Below are 17168 nucleotides of genomic sequence, written 5' to 3'. Positions count from 1 at the left end.
AGTATAGAATCCATTCTTAGTGTCTGTATGCATCACATACAGAAATGAATGCATGACAAACTAGAGCAATGTCTCATTCTTTATGGAATCATATCAAAATACATTCCTATTTGGTTTGTTTTAATGAATGGAAAGGCTTTTAAATAGTGGGCTCTTTGTTTATTTTTTCCTTATAAGAAACATTCATGTATTCAATAAGGTAAACTTTACTTCCAGTCACTCCAGAATGATTTCAACTGTATGAGGGTAAACCTCAGCTATTCTTTTATATTAATGAGATATAGGCCCTCGCTATTTCTACGCTCTCTCAATACATAAAGTGCTCTCTTACACTACAGATTGAATACAATGGGTATTTTTATTACTATATTAGGTACTTTTGATACATTGGTTTTTCTTGTTCAAGTCATGTTGTGTGGTGGTGTGAAGAAATCGAGACTTTAAATAATTTCTGCTTTTTTTTTTTTTTTTACAAAAAGCACATTTTAAAAAGAGCAACTGTAGGAGTTAATATTATATGACATAAATTTATTAAGGTGTTTTTGTAACCTTTGCATTTAGCATCAGATTGTGACTTTTCAGGACTTGTATAGGTAAGATAAGAAGAACATGTGTTTTGCATGAATGGTTATTTCATTGAAAAGGAAAATACAGAATATTGCCTCCATTTCATATGAGAAATTTATTTCTAAAAATATTTTTCCTATGATCAATTTTATACTTAAGATTAACTGCTTATTTTATACTTAAGAAGGTATTTGGTGGAAATAATAGAAATTCAATTTTGGTATACTTAACTAGGATGAAACTACCTTTAGAGAGTGCACTTACAATAAGTGATCTTAAAAATTTAACATAAAATATTGCAGAGATGAAACTATGCTAACACATTTGGAGTATCCTTACTGTAGGCTCCTGCCACCTCCTGAATAAGGAAATAGAGAAGGAGACCAGTCCTGTCCTTTCCATTTTCCTATTGGGAGCTACGCTGGGATTCTCACATTTGTTTCCAGTCCTCCAAATGGACCACACGTGGGAGTCTTTGGGGATTCTTGTTCCTGTTTGACTCTTTTTATGCAAAGATCAAAAGTCAAAACAGAGAAAGCCAAAAGAAACACGAAACAACAATCTAAAAAGAAACAATAGTCCATGGTGAAAGGTCTACAAATGGATGTTTGGTCTACAATGGATGTTTTAGACATCCATTTCGTTGTGGTAGCCCTGGATAGTCTCACAAATACACAGCACTCACCAACTGCCAGGGCCAAGTGCATTCATCAAAAGACAATTTATCATTTTCTTCATAGGTCCAAGAAGGGTCAGGGATCACTGTAGTGTTCACAGGCCAGTTTCCACACTTTGTAAGGCTTGTGGAGATTTAAAAACAACAACAACAACAACCACCACCACCTTATGAGGCAGTAGATGGTCCAAAGTTTGGATGGGAGTGGGCAAAAATGTTAAGAGAAAAAAAGAAAGCTTTTTTCATATTTAATATAAATAATTAATCACTTTTCATTCTACTATAGGCTTTTCTGGAGGATTCCAAGAGATTTCTCAAATTTCTCCCCTTTCTACTTTGGTTAATCCTTCATATTGCCATCTAAGTTATGGTTTTAAAATGAAAATATGATCACATCCTGTTCCTACTTAAAATCTCTCCGTGATTCAGATTTCTTCTTGACAGACTAGATAGTCTTTAATCATCTAATCTCAATCTGTGTTTTCAGTAAAATTTTTCTGATCTGCCTTCTTCTGCACACCATGAAATCACCTTATGCTTCTCTCTTCTCCAAATAAGCATTTCAATATATACGTACACTTTCATGCACAAGGGTTTTTTCTCATTCATTCCATTTGGAATGTCTTTCCACACATTCTCCAAGGGTCACACATCTCTTTATCCCAGGGTTGCCAGATTTAGCAGATAAAAATAAAGACGACCTGGGTAAATTTGGATTTCTAATAAACAATGAACAATTTTTTAATACATGTCTCCTGCAATGATTTTATATATCCCAAAAATAAAATTTGCCATCTCCTCCATAAGTAAACCTTTGAACTTTGTATGTGTTCAGTTTTTTAATTAGCTAGTGGAAACTCTGGTACATAAAAGATAATCAATAATTTTTGGTTGAGTAAACACATATTGCCTTTTATGTATTATAATATTGTTTTAATATACCTAAGTATTTCTAATAGTAAATTAAAATGCAGATAGTATTTTGAGCTATCAGGCCCACTCAGATTTCTGAAATAATCAAAAGGACTTTGCTACAACATGGCAGGGACTGAATTTATTATGTAACAGGTAAGAATTCTGGCTAGATGCCCTAGCTGTGAGATCTAACTTAACCACCTAGTTCCTCAGTGTCTTTGTCTGTGAAATGAGAATAATAAAACAAGATCACTGGGATAGATTTCATGGGTTAATAGATGTAAAGTTCTTAGGAGAGTATGTAGCAAGCTTTACATAAAAGTAAGTCTTTATATCAACCCCAAATACAGACACCAAAAGAAACAATCCCATCAGTGATCTTAATATATACAAGAACATAAATATCTATGCATTTAATCAGCTTTTTGTGTCTTCTTTGCTTCTCCTAATCCAAACTCTTCTTCCCTCTGCCCTAAGGTCCAGGACAATGATTCATACAGAATCATTCATCACACTTCATCAGGTCCACTGACCTCTGGCTTAAGGTGGAGTAATTGGTGAGGAAAATTGGCAGGAGACTACAGGAGGAGAGTGTGTTCAGGCAATGCATTGCCTTGGCACCTGAGCCCTGGGGTCACCTCCTTAGCTGGCTGAGTTCCAGGATTTGAGGTCAGCAGCTCTTGGCAGGCACCCTCTCCACCTGGCAGTCTGCGCTCTGTGGCTCTGGGTTCTAGTAGCCACCCTCCCCTTCACCATTCAGGCCTAATGCAGTTGGCATCTCCTTCCTACCAGCCCCAGGTTTCTACTGTTCTGATAGTTGCATTATACATTGCCTATATCTTTGAAAATAGTTTACTTATTATACTTTTCTCAAATGTTCCCATCCATTCCCTGCAAAGACCCTGACCAAAACAGCACTTCTAAAAAAAAATTTGATTTCAGAATCTTATCATAACTTATTTTGCTTAAATATTTGCAGATCTTCAAAGATATTCAAACACCTCATTTGCCAAAATAGTTTTATTATGTTTATCATAGTCATTACAACTGGCTATTTAAACTGCATTTCCTCAAGAATATTGTTTTCACTTCATGACAGTCAATGTTTGCTTGTTTGGTTTAATTTGCCAAATTGAGAAAGTCAGTTGTTTGGTGGTGGCATTGAAAACAAAGCAGCCTTCTCCAGATATTAGATTTAGGTTCATGATATGGAGATTAACTAAATAGTAATGTATTGGTCTGCCTGGAAGTGTAGCTTTTAAAGCAGTCACTTGGATTCTGGCAGAACTTATTTAAAATAGAATCTGTTCTATTTACAGAAATGTTTTGACAACTCATTCAAAACAATAAAATTGTTTTTCCAAGTGGCAACTGTTTTAATTCGACATTGCATAAAATGGTGGGCAGGCTGAGGAATGCACGGATAAAACTAATGACAAAAGGGGAGGAACTAGAACATAGGATTTATCTTGTTTGCATTTGCCCAAGATGATTTCCTATAGCAGTTAATTTCAAGTGCAGTTATAGAAATAACAGAAAAAGAGAGGAGAATGGGGGGTGGGGACTGAGGGGAGGAAAAGAGAAAGAATGAGAGAAGGATTGAGAACCAGAAAAATTTGACAAGTGAAGTTTTTTGACTCATGAGAAATTTGATTGTTCTTAAAAATCTATTTTACTTAAAAATTATAGTTAAAAATCTATTCTACTTAAAAATCTATTGTTCTGGTCATTATAGATTTATATTTTTTTCATCTGTAAAATGGAGAATACATTCATTTGTTTCAAGTAGAATGTTAAAAATATATTATTATAATTAATAAAGCAATATTATTGAATATTACATATCATAAAGACATTTCATAAGTTGAGGATTAAATTTGCAGTTATAACAGACATGTAAATACAAAAATATTTTTGATGCAATTATAATTATATCTAAAATAAACTCATAGAGACTCTTATCTCACATATATTCTATCACTAACTCTTTAGGAATTCATAAATTGTATTTCTACTTAGTATTCTAGGTACAAGAAAATAAATCTTGGAAAATTTTAAAAAAACTTGTTAATTATAAATGCAGCTTCACAAGGTGATGGATAACAATAAAGTTTGCAGTTTCTTCTAGAACCAACTAGTCTTAGAAAAAAATCCATGCAAATTACATTCACATATATTCCTCACTTCAGAAATTTGGTCCAATTTTTACATTCAATGTATATTTTAATTCCTGAGACCTTACAGCCATAAGACTTTGTGTTTGTGTGTGTTTGTGTGCGATCATCCTAAAATTCACTTCCTTTTATGAAATACAAACAATGGATGCAAACCCAAATGAATTTTCCATTCTCAGAGGAATTCTTCCCAGAGCCATGAAGCCCAAGTAGGCAGTCACTCACTGCTCTTTGAAAACAGGCAGACGATGTCTAGTTTGAAGTAATAGACTTTTGGCAATAGTAAAAATTTAAAGGACCCGTGTCTGGTTTGCAGGAAGCAAAAAGTGATGGAACTAAAATGAACTGAAATGATTCAGATGTCAAACGAGAATCTGTTCCAAAATTAAGATTTATTGAAACAATAATGTCTCTGCCAATGCACTGTATTGGTGGGACATAGAAATTTTATGTTTTGGAGAAACAGCCAGAGGAAAACCAGCTGAAACTGCAGACAGTGTGTCTCATTCATAACTTCACATTTTCTGGTTTTCTCTTGATGTCCTGTCCTAAGTAGTGCTAGGAGACGCATCTTCTTCCATTTTACCACCAATTAATTGGAAAAAAAGTTCATTCGGTACTATGTGATTCTTCTGTTTACCTTTTTCCTAAGGGAGGAGGATCTGGCCCAAACATAAAGAAGAAGCTGGGGCAAAAGGTTTATTTTACTCACATTTCAACTTATAGGCAAAACTGAAATAGATCCTCTAAGGCAGTTGTGGTTCATACGTAAAATAACTGATCCAATATTTTTTTAAAAATTGGCTTTTAGTGGGTGCAAGGCTGTGGAGCCATGGAAAATAATCATTCACAGAACTCCTGACAGTTTTAATCACAAGATTCTCCGCAATGACTGGAAGAAATTGCAGGATCACTTGTTCAGGGACAATTCAGAAACTGATGCAGCATCACAGGATGACTTATATGGAACTGAACCACAGCAAATAGATCATCTTTGAATTGACTTTTTGTTCTAAACAGGCATATGTGCATGCATTTACAAAAAATTGCATATCGTGGGATGAATCAAGTTTCTTTCCACTTTCTTCAAACATCTTATGGGTTTACCTATTAAACAAGAAATTTCCGTAGTAAAATAAACCTGATATTGTTTTTCATCTAAGAGTTTGTGAAACTGAAGTTGAATTTAGACCATATATATTATAAGACAAAGAGATCAATCATTTCATACTAATCCATATGTAACTCTAAACCAAATCGCTGCAAAATAAATTGGCAATTACCATATACTTTCTAATATGCTGCCTGCTATGGAGCTAAGATAAACTAAACCAGGGATTTAATTACAAATGAAAGCCAGGAGAATCTGAAAGAAGTAAGAGACGGGATAAGAATTTATTGTAGTAATACACTGAAAGCCTCTATCTTTTTTTATTTCTTCTTTCCTAAACTCTCACCTTTAGATACTACTTTCTGAAAGTTTACCTCAAAATCTCAAAACGTCACTGAGAGAATTAATGTAAAATATCTTCTCAGATTATTTAAAACATCCCATATGAATGCAAACAAAAAACAGGAAGTATTTTCATGCTCTAATTTCATCTACGTCCCAGCCATTCAATGATTATAAAGATAGTTTTCTCTCTTGCTTGCAAAATGCCTGTCCTCTCTAGCTTAGGTGGTACCTATGTGCACAAGAAAAAGAGCAGATTTTCCATAAGACACTTTATAAAAATAAAAGTCTATTATGATCACACATATTAATGACAGTCTTTTAGAACTGTGCAGTGCCCAACCTCAAAAACAATATATGCATACGGCTGTTTTAAACTTTAATTTTCTGTACTTCAGGTTTTCCTTGAAGAGCTTTCATATCTCTCCATACTATCTTAACAGTAAAGAAACACGCATTCACATCTAGAAATGCATCCTGAAAATAAAACTCTCTTAAAAAGTGATGGCTCATCAGGACATCCACCACATTTCTCACTGGTTACAGTGTTTAAAACCAGATTTTGTTCCACTGTCATTGGAAAACATCATACTAATTTGGTAAATTAGTGTGATATGTGTAGTGATCAATATACTACATTTCATTTTAAGACGATAATCTAATAATGCATTTAGAGTTTTTTATATGCATGCCACATTCTCAGATTCTTAGGGAGAAGCAATTCCTGTCAATTCTCAATATAGACTAATGCCAAGTAACATATAAGAAACAGACTCGGAATATTTTCCTGGCAAAATAAGTCTAAAAAACTAAGAACTTTGTGTTCTAGGACTTTTAGAATAATTCCACAGCAAGATCTGCTGTTACAATGAATTTGTGAAAACTAGAGCAACTTACACATATTTTGCTATATTGAAATATCAAGAAACAGATATGCATTTCATATGTATAAAAGCATAGATTGCTCTATGCGTTAATCATGACCATTTGTGTGCATTTTTTATTTTTATTACCTAGGCTTGGAGCAATCTTTGCAAAACAGACTCATAACAAACATGTAAAAGTGGAATAAAAAGCACATTCCCCATAAAGTGCTTGCACAGCACAGAAATGTAAAATTTTGGCATCCAGTCAGTTTTGTGTGGTATAAAAAACTTCTTGTATTTAAATCCTCTGTATTTTACCAGTCTTTTTATGTAAAACTTAAAGTAGAATTGACTGTTTATCCCGGGTGATTAGGCCACGTGACGCCTTCCAGGTTGGGGAGCTCTCACTTCACTGTTTTCTATCAGCACTCCTCGACTACTGGCATGTGGGGCCAATTTGTTCCTTCTGCAGAGAAAGAAGAAGGGGTTTGGATTTAATTTTAAGCCTTGACATAAGGTTTAATTTGCTAAAAAGGGGAGGTATGCCATTGTAAATCTTGGAGGAGACACTAAGGTTGTGAGAGTTGTCAGCCCAATCTGCTTTAAGCACTGTTTGAGGTGTTTGTGAAAGAAATTGTATTTCTTTCCAGACTCCACTCACCTAATTGAATGGATGCTTGGTTGCAAATACAATTCTATTCCTTATTTTGGTCAACTATTTTTTTGAGAGAAGTATGATAAATATAGAAAGTTTTCATATGAAATATGGGTTTATAGTAGACATAGTAGATACTGTGCTATGAGTATGAAATTCATGCCAAGACAATAGTCACCTTATGTTTTAATATCTCAATACAAATAGAGGAGAAAGAAATACAATTAGTTGCAATGGGATAACTCAATAAAGAAATACAGGAGATTCTTAACCAAGAAGATTGTTTAGCATTGAGTGACGTTCACATGGGAAGCTGGACAATCTTTGTTTTTTTATGTATACAATTTTTAATTAAGATAGACTCACATTAACCTATAAGGTTTTGTTTGTTTCTTTGTTTTGAGATGAAGTCTTGCTCTGTAGCCCAGGCTGGAGTGCAGTGGTGGGATCTCAGCTCACCACAACCTCCATCTCCCACGTTCAAGAGATTCTCCTACCTCAGCCTCCCGAGTAGCTGGGATTACAAGTGCTTGCCACAGCACCCAGCTAATTGTTTGTATTTTTAATAGAGACAGGGTTTCACCATATTGGCCAGGCTGGTCTTGAACTCCTGACCTCAGGTAATCTGCACACTTCCGCCTCACAAAGTGTTAGGATTACAAGCGTGAGCCACCATACCCAGCCGACCTGTAAGTTTTACTTGGGAAGATTATTGATAAGAAGTGAAGGAATGGGGCTAATTTTACCATTGGTGCTGCACCGCATTCTCCATCCCAAAGACATTTGTAAGTGTGAGGGGCTTCTGGATCTTATGATGACGGAAGGGGATGCTTCATCACATACTGAAGGGGAACCATAGATAGAAAGTTCTGCAATGCACAGGACATATCTGTACTGTGATGTACCATTTCTGACTTTCCTAATGTGCCAATAACTCACTCAGAAAAAATACATAAATATCTCTTTACTTACTCCTAGAATGGTATACATGTGTGTGCCTATGTGTGTGAGATGTGTTGTACATGTGTTTAATATTAGAGAAGCAACATAGTCTGGCATTGAAGATCACTGATTTTGGAGCTATCCTAAGCTTGTAATCCAGCTTAGACATTTGTTATTTTCTGTGATTTTGAAAAAGATTCATAAGGTCTCTGTGCTTCAGTTGCCCATCTGTAAACTTGGGAGAGTAATAGTACTATATTCTTGCATTTTCTTGAGCCTTAAATAATTTAAGATAAATTAGATACATATTAGTTGGGGTTCACCTGAGAAACAGAACCAATGACTATATAGAGAGATATATACAGAAGATGTATTATAACAATTGTTTCACGTGATTATGGAAACTGAGAGATACCAAAGTCTGCTGTCTGCAAACTAGAGAACTGGGAAAGCCAGTGGTGTAGTTCAGTGTAAGTTGAAAGGCCAGAGGACCAGGGGAGTTGATGGTGTGGCTCTCAAATTTGAAGGCCTGAGAACTGTGATGGGTATAAATCCCAGAGTCTGAAGGTCTGAAGACTGGGAGCTACAACATAAGAGAGCAGGAGAAGATGGATGTCTCAGCTCAATAAGAGAGAGCAACTTACTCTTCCTCAGACTCTTTGCTTTATTTAAGCTGTTAACACATGGCATGATACTCAACCACATTGATGGGGGCAATCTTTACTCAGTCAACCAATTCGAATGTTTATCTCATCTGGAAACACCCTCACAGACACATCCAGAAATAATATTTTACCAGTTATCTGTGTCTCCCCTGCCCAGTCATGCTGATACATAAAATTAACCATCCAAAGGTGGTTCTAAAGAACATTGCAGCAAAACAAAGCAAAATGAAATATAATAATACATAATAACAAATCTGTATTTTTGATGTATGGTTTAAATGTTAGTAAATATTATTAACTAATGTTTCTTGTGTGACTTTGACCAAATTTCTACAAGAAACTATTTCTATAATATAATTATATTACAATTCTATAACATAATTTTTCTTGTAAATGAGCACTGATATTGGAAAAAATATTTTTAAGACTATCAATAGAGTCTTATGGATGCTACCAAATTCCTGAGAATCCTTTCAATGCAAGCATTGAACGTTTGTATAAAACTTTCCTATTCTCAAATATGTGCTGGATATCATGAGGGTACTGGTGAAGCATGTGGCGTCGGATCAATCTTTCAGGAGCCTGGGTTTTAATCAGGAAGAAGGCAAGACTGACACGTGTACAGTTGTTCATCAGACAAATACTTGTAACATCTCCACTGCTCCGCAGGATAGGATGTTGCAGTAAATAAAACAGGCTACACAAGTCATGATGCCAGTGTTTTAAGAGTTTGGGAGAGTGAAGAATAAAATGAAATGTTTAATAGCAGATAGGATAAAGGTGATAGAGAAAAATAAACCTATGCAGGTTGCTAGAGAGAGATGGGCTGAGAGTTTTCCAATTTTAAATAAGATGTTCAGAATTTTACATTTGAAAAAAGATCTGATGGAGGAAAGGAAGACAACAGCAAGTAAAAGATTCCAAGAAGAATAGAAAATAGCACCCAGAAGCCCAAGAGCTAGAACTAGGCAGGTAAATTCAAGGAAAAGCAAGGAAGCCAATATAGTTAGAAGTGAGTGAGTGGAGGGAAGCTTGGGTGGGAGATGAGTCAAACATAAAAGACTTGGATCACACAGACGATTTGGGCATTTAAGGACTTTGGCTTTTACTGAGTGAATTAGGAAGCCACTGGAGGGTGCTGGAAAGAGGAGTGATCTGATGATGTGATCTGACTTCACAGTTGTATAAGGATAACATGGCCTGTTGTGTTGAGCACAACCTTCCTGCCTCAACACCCCTCACCAACCACCCCAGGACTTTAGGAAACACAGAGATCAAGGTGGAGATGAAGATGATGGCAGCTGTGGCCATAAAGAGACATGATGAAATTCTGGATATATTATTATGCACGAACCAACAGGATTTGCTGCTGAATTTATTGTTGAATGTAAAAATGAAGTCAAAGATGACCACAATCTTGTTAGGCCTGAGCAACTGGGAAGAGGATTTATAATCAACTGAGATGGGAAAATCTCAAGGAGCAGTTTTTCAGAGGGGTAGCATTAAGAATTTGAACTTGGGCATGCTAAGTTTTAACTGCATATTTGGCATCAAAGTGAACATGTCAAGTAGACAAGTGCATGTACTCCAGTAGACTGGAATTTAAATCAAAGCTAGTCTCTATGGCTGTGTGGTTTTTTTCTAGTGACGTTAATCCACATGGGTGAAACATGTTTTGTTTATCTATTGGTACTTAACAAACTATTTCAATACCTAATGCCTTAAAACTACAATAATAATTTATTTTGTTCATGAACCCGACATTTTGAGCAGGGCTCATAAACTGTTATTCATCTCTGCTTCATAAAACATCACATATATCTATATATACACACATCTATATACACACTTACATATGCACACACATCTGTCTATCTATCTATCTACCTATCTATCTATCTATCTATCAATCATTGGGAGAGAGAGAGAAAGAGAGAGGTCCAATGTTGTCACTACTTATTTTATTTTATGGGACATACCTTCTTGTAGAAGAAAAAGAAAGAGGCTGTGAGAGTAATCAGAGGAGAAAAAGACCACTTGAAGAATCTTGTAACAGGAAAGGACGTAGCACATTGGAGGAACTAAAGGGGGACCAGGGGCTGAAAGCAGGAGGCACTGGAAATCATGTTTCTAAAAGAAGCCAAAGCGATTTGTAAGGTAAAGATTCTTCAGGGTCTTATAGAGTAAATTAACTATTTAGTTTATATCTTTAGAGAAAGGGGAAGATATTGAAGTGTTTTAATTAATGGGTTGATAAGATAATATGTGTACTCAGTTAATATTTGTGAAAAAATAATGTAATAAAGAAAGAAAATAAAAACAAGAATAGCAATGTTAATTGAAAATAGAAAAGTTCAGCAATAAAATGGTATTTTTATGTAAGTATTAGTTATACCCTATTTAATTATATCTTACAGATGGACATTTACCAACAGTGTGTAAAGTTGAAATTTGCCATTTCTCTAGAATTTTGAATATGTCACTCTCTGTGTAACACTGGGCCACCAAGGTGTCCAGCATCAATAAAAATAGTCATTTGGGTCAGTTCTTGAAAATTTTGCTGAAAAAGAATGCCTGGACAGACAAATGTGTGGATAACATATAGGCATGGCATACTTTTGGAATTTCTAAGCATTTTTCTTTACATGTTAGGACCAAGTTGTTGGGACCAAAGCAAAACAAATTCATTAACCACTATCACTAAAAATAAAATAAAATAAATGAACACAAAAAATCCCACACGAAGATGGAGTACACATTTTAGTGCATATTGGGTTGAGAATATTTGGCCTTGGGTATACATAAAAATAGGATTTAACATTTATTGAGTGCTTACTCTATGCCAGGTAGAGATCTACAACTTCTCATGGAATTGATTATGTAATTCTCCCAGCAACCCTAGGAGGTAGGAACTATTACATTCTCTTTTCTTTGCATATGAAAAAACTGAGACCCAGAAATGTTTACTTTGTTTCCCCAGTCACGCAGTTAATAGTAAATCCTGCATTCAGGAGTTGAACCAGGATAGGCTAACTGTCCAGTGCCACTTGTAATTACAGATGAGCCATCTAACACTGATTCACACAATGTAGATTTACTGCCCATCTACCTTTTTCCGGCCCTAACAGGGGAACTACAGCTTTCTAGAGGACAAAATACCTTTTCTCAAGAATCTTACCATGATTCTTCATCTTGATTCCTGTAGACATCAGTAATTTACCTTTAACTATTTTACTATATGCTGTGAATTATGGTAACACTGTGATTTTAATTTAAGTAGCAGATTTTAGTGTCTTAAAAGATATTTACAAATATATTCTGCTTGATAATGCAATTGACTGAGAAAGGTTGTAGTGCTTTTTCTCAGCTGTTAGACTGCTTAAATATACATCCTTTACTTTTCTAGACTCTAGAGAAACATCAAATTAATTTAAAGTGTGTTTCATTTTGTTCAGTTGCTCTGAAACTCTCTCCTTGCTGTTAGTAATAATAATCATTATTTCTTAGCTCTCTGATCAGATAGTAAATTTCACCAGTTGATCAAATTGGCCCAATGGGATAAAACAGAAATCTTAGTTACGTTTATATTACTTAAAGTTCTACTATAAAGCAGGGCTTCTTTTCACTCTTTTACTTTATGCTGTGTGTGAAATTATGTCCTCCATGCACCATTGTTATAGAATGCATCAGAAAAAATGAGAAGCCACAGCCCCAGTGACCGTATCTTGCATGCTGATATTGTTATCATAGGCTTTCAATGTATTTCCAATATTTTAAACATTGAAAATATTTCAGTGCAAAGAAGAATTGCATGTAATACAATTTCATGTTATAGAAGCAAGTTCTATGAAATCTTCAACATTAAATGTAAAATATAATAAACTCTAAGAAAAATGTGAGAAACAGAAAGGGAACTGACATGGATTTAATATTAGGCTGACAGTGAGCTCAATCTTTCCCCTAGTATTATAAAGAACTAAAATTCATTTTTACATAGACATAATATGTAAAAATCAAGTTGCTGGTTATGATATCCAGAACTCACAGAGATAGACATGGATTTAGAATAAACGTTCTGCCTTTATTGCGACAATGATGCTCCTGAGCTCCTGATGCTCCTGTTGTTGGAGATAGTCTTTGGGTGTTTCTTTCCAAGAGATGTGATAAATCCTGTTGACCATTCCTTTTTCTCCCAAGCATTTCCACATGGAATCAATGTCTAGTTTGGTTTATAACTGCTGACCATGCCTGCGAACTTTCAATGTGCCTCCTATTTGTATAGTATTGCATCTGGATTCCAATAAAAAAGACTCCATACTTGAAAATCCTTAATGTTTGAAAGAGTCCACTGACATCTTCCTATCAGCTCAGTTATGGAAAATTGGACCATACATTATATATATTATATATATAATATATAACATATATGTTATATATATAATATATATGTTCCATATATATTTTTTACATATGGTCCTATTATATATTGATCCTAATTGTGTGTGTGTGTCTGTGTGTGTATGGTCCAATTTTCAATATATACACCAACCTGATTTCTCTTCTAGCCATTGGTGAAATCAGGAGAGACTAGAGATGAATTGGTAATACTCATTGTATCCCATACAAAAGCAGTAAATTTCACCAAACGTCATAGCTAGGATGATTCTTGGAATCGTTAATATGGATCCAGCTCAGATTGTTACTTGGCCTGAAGTAGTTAATAGTATGCCAATGCTACAGGTCACTGGTTGACCTTTGCTGACTGTCTAAGAAGAACTATGGTACCAGGCATGGTGGTTGATGCTTGTAATCCTGGCACGTTGGGAGGCTGAGGCAGGAGGAACACTTGAGGCCAGGAGTTCAAGACCAGCCTGAGCAACATAGTGAGGCCCTGTCTCGACAAAAAAGTTAGCCAGGCATGGCAGTCTTTGCCTATAGTCCCAAGTACTCAAGAGGTTGAGGTAAGAAGATTGATTGAGCCCAGGAGTTCAAGGCTACGATAAGCTATACTTGCACCACTGTACTCCAGGATGGGTGACAGAGCGAGACCCAGTCTCTAAAAACAAAGCAAAACGAAACTTACGGCACAACATTTGCTGTATTGACACTGTATTACTGATTCAAAAACCAAGTAACGGGAGATATACTCAATGTGAAAAATGCTTATATTTACTCAATTTCATATGTAGCAGCTTTTAAAGGAGTGCATTTTTTAACCTGTTAGACCATGTTGAGACTCACAAATCCTCTTTAATTCACAGATTAGAGATCTTGGAAATCATCACAAATCTCTGAGAACCATTACAACCTTCTATCTTAATTTAGAAACAAAATTTGTCCAATGAAATAATTTCGAATAATAAAATATTGAGTTTTCTGAAAAAGTCACAGGTATGCAAGCAGACGCTGATAAAAAAAAAAAAAATGAATCACTTTGATCATGCTCCCAAACATTCAAACAAATTACATTAGGTCGAACTCATAGCTAATTTTGTTGCTCCTAAATGCTCTTTCACATTCTGAAATAAGTTTCTAGTGGAAATAGTATATATGTTACAGTTCAGAGTAGTAGGTGGTTTCACAAAGAAATTTTTTTTAATTGGTATAGTAGTTTTTAGTATTAAAAATGTGATTTTTAAATTTCAGTCATTTGAAACTGGGTGGAAATTTTCTAAAATAATTTAAATTTATTTTTATTTTGAAATTTTGTCAGGGTTATGTGTGCATTATAGCAAAGAAAATAGTACAAAAAGTCTTCTAATGAAAAGCAGAGTCACCCAATTCATATTTTTCTGCTCCTAGTCCCAATCTCCAGGAAAATTTTTCTCTAATCATTTCTGTTTTCATTCTTCTGCAGGTTATTGTTGTAACTCTAGGTATGTTTATATCTGTTTTTCTTAATTTTCCAACTGGAGGCAATGTCTGTTCACTTCCTTAAACACATACGATTTATGGCCGCGCATGGTGGCTCACACCTGTAGTCCCAGCACTTTGGAAGGCCAGGGTGGGTGGTTCACGAGGTTGGGAGTTCGAGACTAGCCTGGCCAACATGGTGAAATCCCATCTCTACTAAAAATACAAAAATTAGCTGGGCATGGTGGCGGTCACCTGTAGTCCCAGCTGCTCAGAAGGGTGAGGCAGGAGACTCGCCTGAGCCTGGCAGGCAGAGGTTGCAGCGAGCTAAGATCACACCACTGCGCTCCAGCCTGGGTGACAGAGCAAGACTCCGTCTCAAAAGAAAGAAAGAAAGAAAAAAAAATGTGTGTGTGTGTGTGTGTGTGTGTGTGTGTGTGTATTTCATTCTCTCTCATCTTCTCTTCTGCTCCCTCCTTTCAACATTTGACAGTTTTATCATTACTTTCAGTTTTTCCATATATTATGTTTATAACTTTGAATAGGGTACATGCTCTTCTATGTATAAACCATCAGCTCTAGTCAGTATTTCACACTACCCTTCCCTCCACCTTTCATCTGCCTCATTCTTCCTTTATTCTTTTGATTTATTTTAACTTATCAAACTGGTTCTCTTTTCATCTTTTGTCCATAGATTGATTTTTGAAGTTGGAAACCAATTTGCAGTGTTTGCATTGCTGTGACCCTGTAAACATTGTTCACTGCCACAGCAAATGGGATTAAATTTTCTTTCCTGAAAGTCTGGTGTCATGATGTCTGGGACACTTAAAGAAAAACATTTCCAGGATTGAGGACAACTGGATTCTCATTTCTTATACTTCATCCAAGTGCTACAAAGCATTTTGTTTGATCTTTTATTTGGAGCATCTTATTTTGTGCATCTTTTTATTTTCTTGAAAACTGTAATGCTACTCTCTCTGTGAATTCATCAAAATCTCAAGACTTCCAACCTCTCATACATGCTGTCTTATGTCCTATTTCCATCCTCTCTAACACCCTCTTTCTACCTGAAGACCTCCCCCTTTAGTCCTTCTGCCTGTGTGCTTCAATTCTGACCAGCTCATTTTTAAACCTAATGTACAGCCATCAGCCCACACTTGGCCTGGGCTATATCCACCCTTCTTTAGATCCAATATTTGCCTCTTTTTGTTTCGCAGGTATTATTTTTTTTGAAACACATATTCAAAGAACCTTCTAGAAAATGATATACAGAAGGTACATTTTAAAAGATCATATCTGTTTGAAAATGTCCTTATTTGGGCTGCACATTTGAGTGATATCTTGGCATGACATGAAGTTTGAAATAAAAATCATGTGGTTTTGTTTGTTTGTTTGTTTTTCTGCAGTGCTTTATTCTACAATCTGGTATTTCTGGGGAGAATGCCTATACTAGTCTCAGTTTTATTTGTATGCTAGCTGTTTCACTTCTTTAGAAGCTTACGGTATCTTTATCCTTGGTGTTCTGAAATTTTCACAAGAATAGTTTAGAAATATATAATTTTCATTAGGTATTGAGCACTTGTTGAATCTTTAGACCTAGACTCCTGTCTTAAGTCCATGAAGTTCTCCACTGTTATTCTTCTGATAATTAGATAATTTCCTTCCAACTTTGCTTTCAATTTTATTTTTTAAAAAATATTTTTAGTAGAATGTTACTGTTTCATCATGACTAATATTTTGTCTCTCACACTTTTTGTCTTTCTGTTCTACATGTGGGGACAAACTTCTTCCTCCTCCTGCTTCCCCTCTTTTTTCTCCTTATATCATATTTACATCTCTACTTATCCAAGCATACTAATTTCACTCTCTGATCTTTTTCTCTTTATATCATATTTACATCTCTATTTATCCAAGCATACTAATTTCACTCTCTGATCTTTTTCTTTCTTTTATATAGCATCATGTTTTTGTTATATTGACATAATATCACCTCTGATTTCTGTTTATACAAGAGAGGTTTTGTTGTTTATACCTTTTTATTTGCTTACAGAAGTACCTGCTCTCTTTCCTTCTCCTGCGATCAATATTTCTGTTTGTTTTGGCGTTTCTTTTTCATGCTGTTACTTTTTTTTCACACATCTGATGATCCTGATTTGCCTGTCCATAGTTAAGAATGCAGAGTTGGTCAGCAGATGTGGGCTTCTTTGGCAAATTTGCAAACAGTGCTATTCGTGCTCCTCCCTTGAATAGGCAGTCAGCCTTGTGCATATGAGAGGGGCAGGACAACTGTCATACTTTATTACAGGATTAGCAACAACGTGCTGGGTGTGTGGCTACACGTCAAATGTCACAATGGACAGAATTGTATTTAGAAGTACAATATCCACACTTGTCTTCTGACT

General features: G+C 35.3%; 1 pseudogene; it reads right to left on the bottom strand.

Moving 5' to 3' along the window:
- Positions 1-7020: 7020 nt before the first annotated feature.
- The window catches only part of LOC105507278, a 64982-nt pseudogene continuing 54834 nt past the window's right edge, over positions 7021-17168 (bottom strand).

The sequence above is a fragment of the Colobus angolensis genome, unplaced genomic scaffold (genome assembly GCF_000951035.1).
Source record: "Colobus angolensis palliatus isolate OR3802 unplaced genomic scaffold, Cang.pa_1.0 Scaffold147, whole genome shotgun sequence".
Classification (NCBI taxonomy): Eukaryota; Metazoa; Chordata; class Mammalia; order Primates; family Cercopithecidae; genus Colobus; species Colobus angolensis.
Note: the sequence above shows the minus strand (reverse complement) of the source record. Positions and strands in the feature narration are given on the sequence as shown.